Below are 9,773 nucleotides of genomic sequence, written 5' to 3' on the forward strand. Positions count from 1 at the left end.
AGACAGCATAATGTCATGGATGACTTGTTTTGTGTTGCTGATAAGTCTATTCTTCTGTAATGATTTGATATGAACACTAGGAAAGTGTGGCCAGTTGTTCAGGTTCTTGGGTCAGCTATGAATCTCTCAAGGTCAGAGAGAACACTGATAGTTGATGTACGTCAGACACAAACAGACACCCACTGCAGGGACAACAGGAATAGTGTGGACAGTTTATACAGTCACATAATAAACACTTGTCCACAGTGAGTTTTGTTATTTGCTTTTTTATTGCTAGGTTGTGGAAAATATAGGTTGAAACAAACAATATTTCTCATGTGGTTGTTTACCACAGTGGTTCTCAAACTTTTTCACATCAAGGACCCTAAACCGACAGTGTTTGAAACTCATGACCAAAATAGTTATACATTCGGTCAGTGTGTTACTTATGGATGGAATTATAGTGAAAATAAACCATTCACCTTTTTGCTGGGGACCCCCAGGAACCCCCTCAAGGACTCCTGGGGGTCCCCGAACCCCAGTTTGAGAACCACTGGTTTACCACATGTGCAATTCCAAAAGTGTGCACCATTATTCTCATTTGTGTCTCCAGTTCACTGCATTGAGACTACAGACTAAAGACGCCTAGCTGTTGGAGAGAGCTCAGGGAGGCTGAATGATGCGGCCTGGAGGAAACTACGATGTCAAGCTTTAACCAGGATTAAACACTTCTGCCTTTAGACATGATCAGACGACATGTCGTACAACTTAGTTCATTTCAAGCATACTGAACCCTTTTTCATGCCGCTGTGCTGGCAAATGTTTGCAAATTGTCCGTCCGTCTTGTGAATGTCTTTTCTCAGGAAATCCTTCAGGGATTTCTTCAAATTTGGAACAAACGGGGACTGAATATTAAGTTTGTGTTCGTTGCCTGTCACATGGAGCTGGCGCACATAAGCAAGGATTGGTGGTAATGTATCACCCACACCTTGTTATAAATACTTGAAGTCAGTCAAACCTTTAAAGGACGAGCGCACTCCTCTGTGCCAAAAACCTCTTATAAAAATTATGTTCTTATTGTAGACGAGACTCATTAATTAAATAAACTGAATAAAAATCCTTTGATGAAAATCCTTGAGTGAGGCAGAGCAGAGGAGGATGACACATGCTGATAAACAGCTTGTCTGTCCTGATTAGATCAGCTCTCTGGTTTTAGTGTGCCGTGTTATGACAAAATGTTCCTGGATTGTTTTTATCTCTCCTGGTAACAGATTATGAACTTATGAACTCATTTGTGTTTTGTCTCTTACTTTTTCGGAAGTCTTTCCCTTTCACTGGAAGAAGCAGTCCCTCTGCACTCTGCCTCCCTACCATGTAACACATAACAATGTATATACACTCTTACACCCTTTATGTCCCTTGTATATTTTAGCAGTTTTACTCTTTGGTCTGGTTTCACTCCGATCATGCCAGCCACCTTCCTCTTTCTCATTGCATGGAGCTATACGTTTTTACAATTGCGGTGTGCTTTGCCTCTTGTTTACACAAGTTCATTTCACAGCTTTTGCCTTTCAGTCTGTGTCTCCTGAGAGAAGTTTCCCTTTAGGTTTTAAAGAACTATTTAGGTAAAAACACAGGTTAACGTAAAGCAGACATATCTACTGGTACACTATTTAGTTTGACAGCAGACTGGGCATGGAGGAAATGAGATTGTGATTGCTGACAGCATAAACTTGAAAGTAATGACACGAAGACCTGAGTCAGCAGCATCCTGTTATCATATCCATATATGGTAACAGAGCTAGCAGGTGTCAAACCAAAGGGAGAGCATAACGTAAAGAATGAGCAGAGCCACTAACAGGCTGAGTAGAGTTGAAAGATGTGAAATCGACCCTGATATACGATGATTTTTTCATTAGCAACTTCATCTGGCCAAAATTTGAGTTTATCCAGTTCTGTGGTTTATGGCCAAAATACTGTATCTGCAGAACTAAAAACATTCCCGTCAGCCTCAGCTGTATACAGCATTTCGTCCCAGTGGGCAAACGCTGGGATGATCATGATGAGGTTTGCATTCAGCTCAAAGCACAGCTTTGCCCAAGTACAGCCTCACAGAAACAATGTCATGGCTACTACACACTTGCTTTTGGTTGGTGTAATTAGTTTGTCTGTTGTGTATTGTCTTTGGTCTTTGTGTTGTAATGTAGTTACTAAAAAATGTGCTGAAAACTAAGTTTGATTTTTCATTCTCTTTCATGTCTCTCAGTTTGATTACATCTGTCCCCAAACTTTTACTGATAAACTGATAGTTTGATATCAGTATACATTTATTCTAATGAGTAAAAGTATATATAAATGTATATTATGCTCAGTTTTCCCCTATAATTGCCCTAACAAAGATGCCCCCAGTGCTAGTAATGCCAAGTACATAATGTCTGCTTCTCTAGTACCAAACATCACTGTTGCGTTGCCAGAACTCATGATGGCACTCATTGTGTCTTTGTTGTGGTTTCAAGTTCTACTACCACGGAGATGAACTGCTGAATGACATGTTAGAATGGACAAACATTAGATGACCGTGCTGGTGCCATGTTATTGGGAAAACACAGAGATGGCCATGTTACCCTATACCTGCAGATTATTTCACATTGTTACTTTGATGGCTGAGACCAGTTGAACGCTCCAAGATGCACAGTTGTCTCAATTTTGTCTGAGGGTGGTCTAACGGTGTCAGATGTTGAAGATCCCTGCCTTATGCCAAACATGGCCTTTAGCCTGATGGCAAATAGATGGACCGGAGAACCTTCCTGCCACTGCCACTCTCCCATAAAGCTGAGACCCAGCCAACTGTGTGCCCAGTCCTTCCACTCTCAGCCTCTGAAGCTTGAAACGTCTTCAGAGTTGTCAAAGGTCTGTCATTGGTGATCTTCCTCACCAGCCTCTTCCTTGCACGCCCACTCAGTTGTTGAGGACAACATGTTCTAGGCAGGTTTACAGCTGTGCCATCCTCTTTCCAATTCGTAATGACTGATTCAACAAGGCTCCAGGGGATGTTCACATACTCTGACATGTTCTTGTATCCATGCCCTGACTTGTACTCTTCTATCACCTGTTCATCAAGCTGCTCGGGGTGGTCCTTTGTCTACATGGTGGACGTTTTTTTCACAATATGGACTGACTGACACAACGAGCCCCTTGGACTACACATTTATGATGTCCATTTAACAAATTATGTGTCTTAAAACCAATGATTTAAGTGTGTCCTATTAAAGAGGGTGTAATGTGTATTTTGTATTTTATATTAATAATTAATCTAGATCTTTAACTTTGTGTCTGTGTTGACACATGCATTAGGCAATAACCTTCTACCACATAACATTTCATAATGTTCTTGTTGTTGACTGGTGGCCCACAGTGGGAAAGTGATGTTGGGGAAACAAGATCATTAGTGTGCCAGTGTCATTTGATCATCAGTCTAACACCTATACTGTTATAGTGTTCAGCCTTGAGACCAACAGAAACACAGACAAAAAGAACTACAAAGAACACTGTGACTAACATTATAAAGTTAGAATAACCCCTGAAGGAAGACAATGGCAGCATTTTAGTCTTGATCATCAGAAAGTAAAATAAATTGTTTGTATCAGTTTACATACCTGATCCATAGTCGTCTGTGTCCCATTGGCCACACTGTTTAGCAACATTTCATTTGACTGTCAGGCTTCAATTCATCACTGAAACTGCTGTTTAGTTTTATAGCAGGTTTGTGTGTTTTGTATTTACTCATGTTTTGATACTGAGACCATAAACTTAAAAGTTGGATTTTGCATATCCGTCAACAAATGAAATAACTATTTTTTGTATGTTTATGCACATTGAGGCCTCTTGTGTGTCAGCAACAAGAACAGCACAATGGCACCTCAGACAGGGTGGTGCACACATGAAGGCTTTTTAACCATAGCACACACTTTTTTTGTATGTTTATAGTAATGCTGCTGTTTAGTCCAGGAGCTTTGCCCACAGCTAATTAAAACCACACAGAGCAGCAACCCAACACTGAGAAGAGCACAGAGGACAATCACGACCTCCAATCCTGTAAAAAAAAACAGTTACTTTTTTGTTTCTGTTTCACATCTCATCGACCTACACTGGCTACTATCTATGCTACTATCGATGCCTCCTTCAGAGTGACTTCTTGGTCTGCACCCATCTATTTGAACTCAATCATACACCCTTATGCTCCTTTTCGGTCACACAAGGCCATCTCAGTCCAGTATGTTCTGCTCTGTGGCTCTCTGATGGTGCAACAAGCTAACAAATGTTATCAGAGCAGGGTCGCCCCATTCTATCTTCAAGAATCTCTCAAAGACTTATCTCTTCCGACAGCACCTCCTCTCTTAACACCTCAACATGCCGAACTAGCACTTACCATGTCCTTTGGTGCACTTGCACCTATTAAACAGATCAAGTAATTATTACTCATGCCGTCTACTACAGCACTAAAGCTTTAGTGTTTATTTGTTGATGGTGGGAATGTAGTGTGTGATGTCCTTGACATATAGGACATATAAAGATGCATGTGTTTGTCACCAGGGGGTCATATTACAGAAACTTCCTACGTTAAGTCTTTGGATAAGAAGAGTATAAGATATTTGGTATTAAAGGAGCAAATCCTCACTAACTTTAGGAATCCCGGCTTATTTTACTTCATTCTATCTTACCTCAGATTAGGAAATCCTGAATACCCAATCCAACATCAGCTGTAGAAAAATCCAAAGATGTTCTTTTTGGGAAATTTAAAAATGTAGTATCTGTAATGTAGCCCCAGAACTCTAACTGCTCTAGATTGATCTTTGTGTATTATTTAATATATTTTTTAAAGCTGCGGATCATACATTTTTATTATAGTAAATAAATACTACCAAACAGTAAATACTATTTACTTTGTGAATGTTCAATTAATGCTTAAAAGAATAATAATAACTCGTAAAAATTCAAACATTACCTAACCCTAATTCAAATACAGATGTATAATAGCTGAATTTGTGTTGGAGTGGCTATGCCAAGGCCCTGCTATAGTACATGCTGTCTCACTGGTATTTCCCTCTGGAATACCGTGAAGGAAAAGAGCCACCAGTCCTTTTTTTGACATCCACCTATCCAAGGCATTTTATATATCGTGCAATTGAACTACAACAAGTTTATTTCACCACAAACAGGTTACTGGTTACACCTGTCATTGTCACCTAACATTTAAACATGTATGTTATAAGAAAGGCCTTAGTACTGTAACTGTGTTCCCACCTTGTAAACCTGATATCCTGGTTTCAGAAATGCAGATAAATCTGAACATGCTGGCTGAGCATTTCTCTAAAAACTAGGATTCTATAGCATTTAAGTACCTGTCTTATTTTTCTGGTAGCTTCCTGTTATGTGTGCAATAAAAACAAAGCATGATAAATGATGTAATGATGATCTACAGACTGAAATGAAATTGAAATGCGAGTGGTACGTGCAGCAGCTTCCCAGCAGCTAGAAACCAAATGCTGCAGTACACAGAACAGAGGGACACAGAGTGAACTTGTTTTCCTCTCCAGTGTGTCCCTCACTCCCTCACAGGCAGTCTTGCAAAACTTGTGCATGCTGGAACTGTAGAGGCTCTCAAGCACACCCAGATGGACTGTTGCCATCATTCCTGCTTTCTGAACACGCGCCCATTCAAGGCAGTTTATTTGGCATCTGAAGAAATAATATGTTTACCCCCACTTACATGATAATATCATTAAATAAAGTCTTGCTTTTTTTCTACCATGATGTGGAAATATAGGTCATCATACACCCACAGAGGAGGTTGTATGATGACTGTTCTTATCATACACCCACCTCTGGCTTAATTCGAACTCATGTGCAGAGTGTTATTGCCCAAGGACAAGCCAGAGTGAATTCGGTGCCACTGATGCCTCCCATGATCATCCGCTTGTCGATCCAAATTTTGCTTCCGTGTTTTGTACAGTTCAGAAGTATAATGGACTGATAAAGTCATTGCTTCTGAATTGAGTTTTTTTTTCAACTGTAAAGAAATAACAGGGCTCCATGAACACAGAACTGGGGACATGTTTTACTCCTCATAGTGGGATATTCTTTCATCCTTCTTTGTGTCCCTTGGACAAGTAGTCAACACACCTGAGTCACCAGATTTGAACTTATTATCATTTGTTGGTTATTGTCAGTATAATTAGCAAGGGCGTGTCTACGGGTGGGCTGGGGTGGGCATTTTTTTTCATGGTCTCTCTGTCACACTCTGATGTTGGCTTATTGTACTCAGCTATGACAAAATGACCACTAGAGAAGCCTTTTGACTTGTGACAAAAAGATAAGTTCATTTGTCAACATTGACTGAAGTAGAATTTATTTTGGAGTTTCTAACTTAAAAGCTATCTACATATCGCTTATTTCTAAAAACATTGGGCCTCATTCACCAATATCTTCATAAGTATTTTCTTAAATTCTTTCTTAAGTTGTTTTTAAGAAAGTTCTTAATAAAACTCTACGTCAGATGTGTTCTTAAACTGCAGGATTGTGCGCATCTGTGTTCTTAGATTGATGAATGCCAATCTCCTCGTAAATTGAAAGTGTGTGCCAGTTGGCCATAATTAGCATAGGTGAACGCCCGAAAATGCCCTTAAAAGGACATGAGACTGAAGGGTCAATATTGCTGCAGGAGGGGGCGTCCTTTATTTTTCTGCATGAAAGGTGGCAACCTTCTGCTAATCATAGTGGGCCTAGACATCGTTCTATCCAAGACAGAACTATCCTAGTTCATCATACAAGGAAAAGTTAATAAAAGCAACATTTTTGTTGTTGCCCACCCAAATAATCCAAATGCCCACCCAAAAATGACATCCTAGTAACACCTCTGATGATTAGGATTAAGGTATTAAGGTAACCCTTCTTAACCAAACTGAACATTAAGATGAATATTGGCCAGAATTGAGCAAATACTCTATGATCATTTTGTGAGAGACCAAAGCAGATATAGAGTAGGGGAGTTGGTCCGCGGCTGTGTGTGTGCCTTTCAAGCAGTGTTGGTTGGATTGAAATATCAGGCAGCAGCTCATTCAGTCAGCTGGGGCTCAGTTGGTTGAAATGGCAAGGACTGATTATGGAGCGGACTCCAGGAGTGAACTGTTTAACAAACTCAATGCAGAAGGGGCGATACCCCATCTGCAGTTGTTTCATTCTTGTCATGCTCAAAACATGAAAACATTGTCTCTTCAGAAAACTGAAAACTTTGGACAAAACCAAATTTTAAATGTAAATGTGAATGAGTGACCACTGGCCACTAACAGAACGTTATTAGAGAATGATTCAAGAAAGAATTCTTTCTCTCAGCTGGTACCATGACTCGAGATGCACGAGTAAGTATTGACTCTTGAGGCTTGATGGACTGTTATGTTTTCAAATATTTTGTGAATTGACATATTCTCATTTAAATTGTCTTTCTTAAAAGGCCATTACAAAATATCAGACTTAGTATCTCTTATGGTCAATATTTTTATACTTTTATTTACACATAGTTTTACACTTGTATTTATGTTATCATTAGTTTGTCTTCCTGTATTGTCACAGGCTTGAAGTGGTCCCCATTTGTCCTGTAGGGTGGGGTAGCTCATCAACAACTTTGTACTTCTGTTTCTGAGGATTAAAAAGGGATGTGATTGGCTTTCGCCTTGGTGTCGCTTGCATTGTATCAGAGGATATTTGCATAGAGTTGAGCTTTTCTCAACTTACTCCTTTTTAATCCCCTTATGTGTCCCATTCACAATCAGTACTAGCCTGTCTGTATGTGTGAATGGCCTGTAATAGTAATAATGATTATCTTTTAAACAGATCATTTGTAATCATGATTACCTATTATTATTATTACTACATAGTAATAAAAGTAATGGTCGTAAAAATACCTCATATACCTTCAGGTACTGAATGAATTGCACCCACTTCACCCACTGAGGGAAATTTTCCCCTACAGCTAGGATTATAGTTGCAGACACAGTTACAGGGTCTAGAGCAGAGAGATGGCGACAAGACCCTGCCAACATTTTTATTTTGACAGGGAATAGTGGAACCCATCTGGAACTCATTGGGAACCAGTCCTGTCTGCTAGTCAGTGTGAGGGAAGAGAGAGAGAGAGAGAGAGAGAGGAGGGCCTGGAGATGTGTAAAGAAATACATGCAAAGTGATAAACTAACAGGTAGAGAGACGTGCAGAGAGCAAGCTAAGCAAATTAAAACTTCAGAACTTGCAAGTCATCTTAGAAGGGGACTGGGTAGTCATATAGCATGAGCATTTTACACACACACACACACACACACACACACACAAGCACACGCACACATGCTCTGAAACAGGACTCTTAAAGGGACAGTGTTGCTTCACCTCTGCACAGCTGGTCTCTGTGGCGATTCAAGCTGAGGGAGAGAAACTTTGGATCAAGTTGCTTAATGTTTGTAACTGAGGGAAGATGAGAGTGGTTGGAGATGAGGTTGATGGTTGGTTTTTCCTCAGTGAAGAAGAGCTGGACAGGAGTTTTTTTTCTTTTCTCTTTTCACTGCCTGTAAAATACAGGATGGTGGTTTTTTGACAACTATTTCTATATGTTACGGTGTTTCGTACACGTTGTCTTTGTTTATTGTAAAGGCTGGCCGCTGAATGCATGAGAATATTGCTTCCCTGCTTCCCTGTTATGTAGAACAAGGAAAGAATTCACACATCAGGTTTGTAGAATGGTTTCGTCTTTCCTCACCAGTATGAGAATATGTGAAAACTGTCTGAAAATATTTGGCTTTGAGGTAATGTGTTACAAATAGCTGTCATTTGGCTTCACCTGGACCATACAAAAACCCCTTTGCAACAACATGCACATTCTGTGCATATAAAATACACTTATGTTCAAAATTATATCCTTTTATATTGATATATATTGCTCCTCTGCATATATGAGCAGAGCACTTTTATTTTGCTGTCTATATTTAACCAACTCTCATGGCTGTTTCTTTCTGTCTGACTCTTCCCATGTGATTTACTAAACGCTTGATACACTAAACCATATGGACAGAACAAGCAACGCTTTGTGCAAGTCCTCGGCAAAGTTTCACTTGTGTGCAGCCACACTCACACATGAGCACACAGCAATAAAACTAGAAAAAAAAAACAAAACAGGGGCAGCTTGGAGAAGGAGATGTTTTTCTCAAAGTATTGTGGGTGTGTGAGGATCCTGGTGGCTGGCATCTGTCACGCTGGCTGTGCAGTCGCTGTGAAACACAGCAGATAGGTGAGAGATAGGGAGGCTCAGTGACTCATGTCTGATATGTCATGTCTAGAGGGAAGTCTGCGCAAAGGACAGAGTCTGACGACAGTGGATAGGAAAGTTTACTACAGAAAAAAAAGGGTGAAAGAATGGGAGATTAAAAGCAAGAGGTGTTTGAGTAGAGAGAGGCAGAGCTGGATAGAGAAAAGGGGCTGTTGTTAATGAGCTGATCATGAGCAGCTCGAGGTGCCAGTTCCACCCTGCAATGAAAGTCATCCTCATGTGGACCAAAGCTAAACAGGGGCTGGGTCCGCCCAGCACTCTCAACATAGCTAATTGGCTGCAGACAGGGGCACCAATGCAGTCACCAATCAGGTGGAAGTAGTGACGGCTTCCTTCTCCTTTGTATCCTGTCTGACCCCTCCCACCCCGTGAGGTTTAAAACCAGGGGAAGGCTGCATGCTGATTCTAGAGAGTTCCATCCTTC

This window comes from Seriola dumerili, unplaced genomic scaffold (genome assembly GCF_002260705.1).
Source record: "Seriola dumerili isolate Sdu_G_001 unplaced genomic scaffold, Sdu_1.0 BDQW01000050.1, whole genome shotgun sequence".
In the NCBI taxonomy this organism is placed as follows: Eukaryota; Metazoa; Chordata; class Actinopteri; order Carangiformes; family Carangidae; genus Seriola; species Seriola dumerili.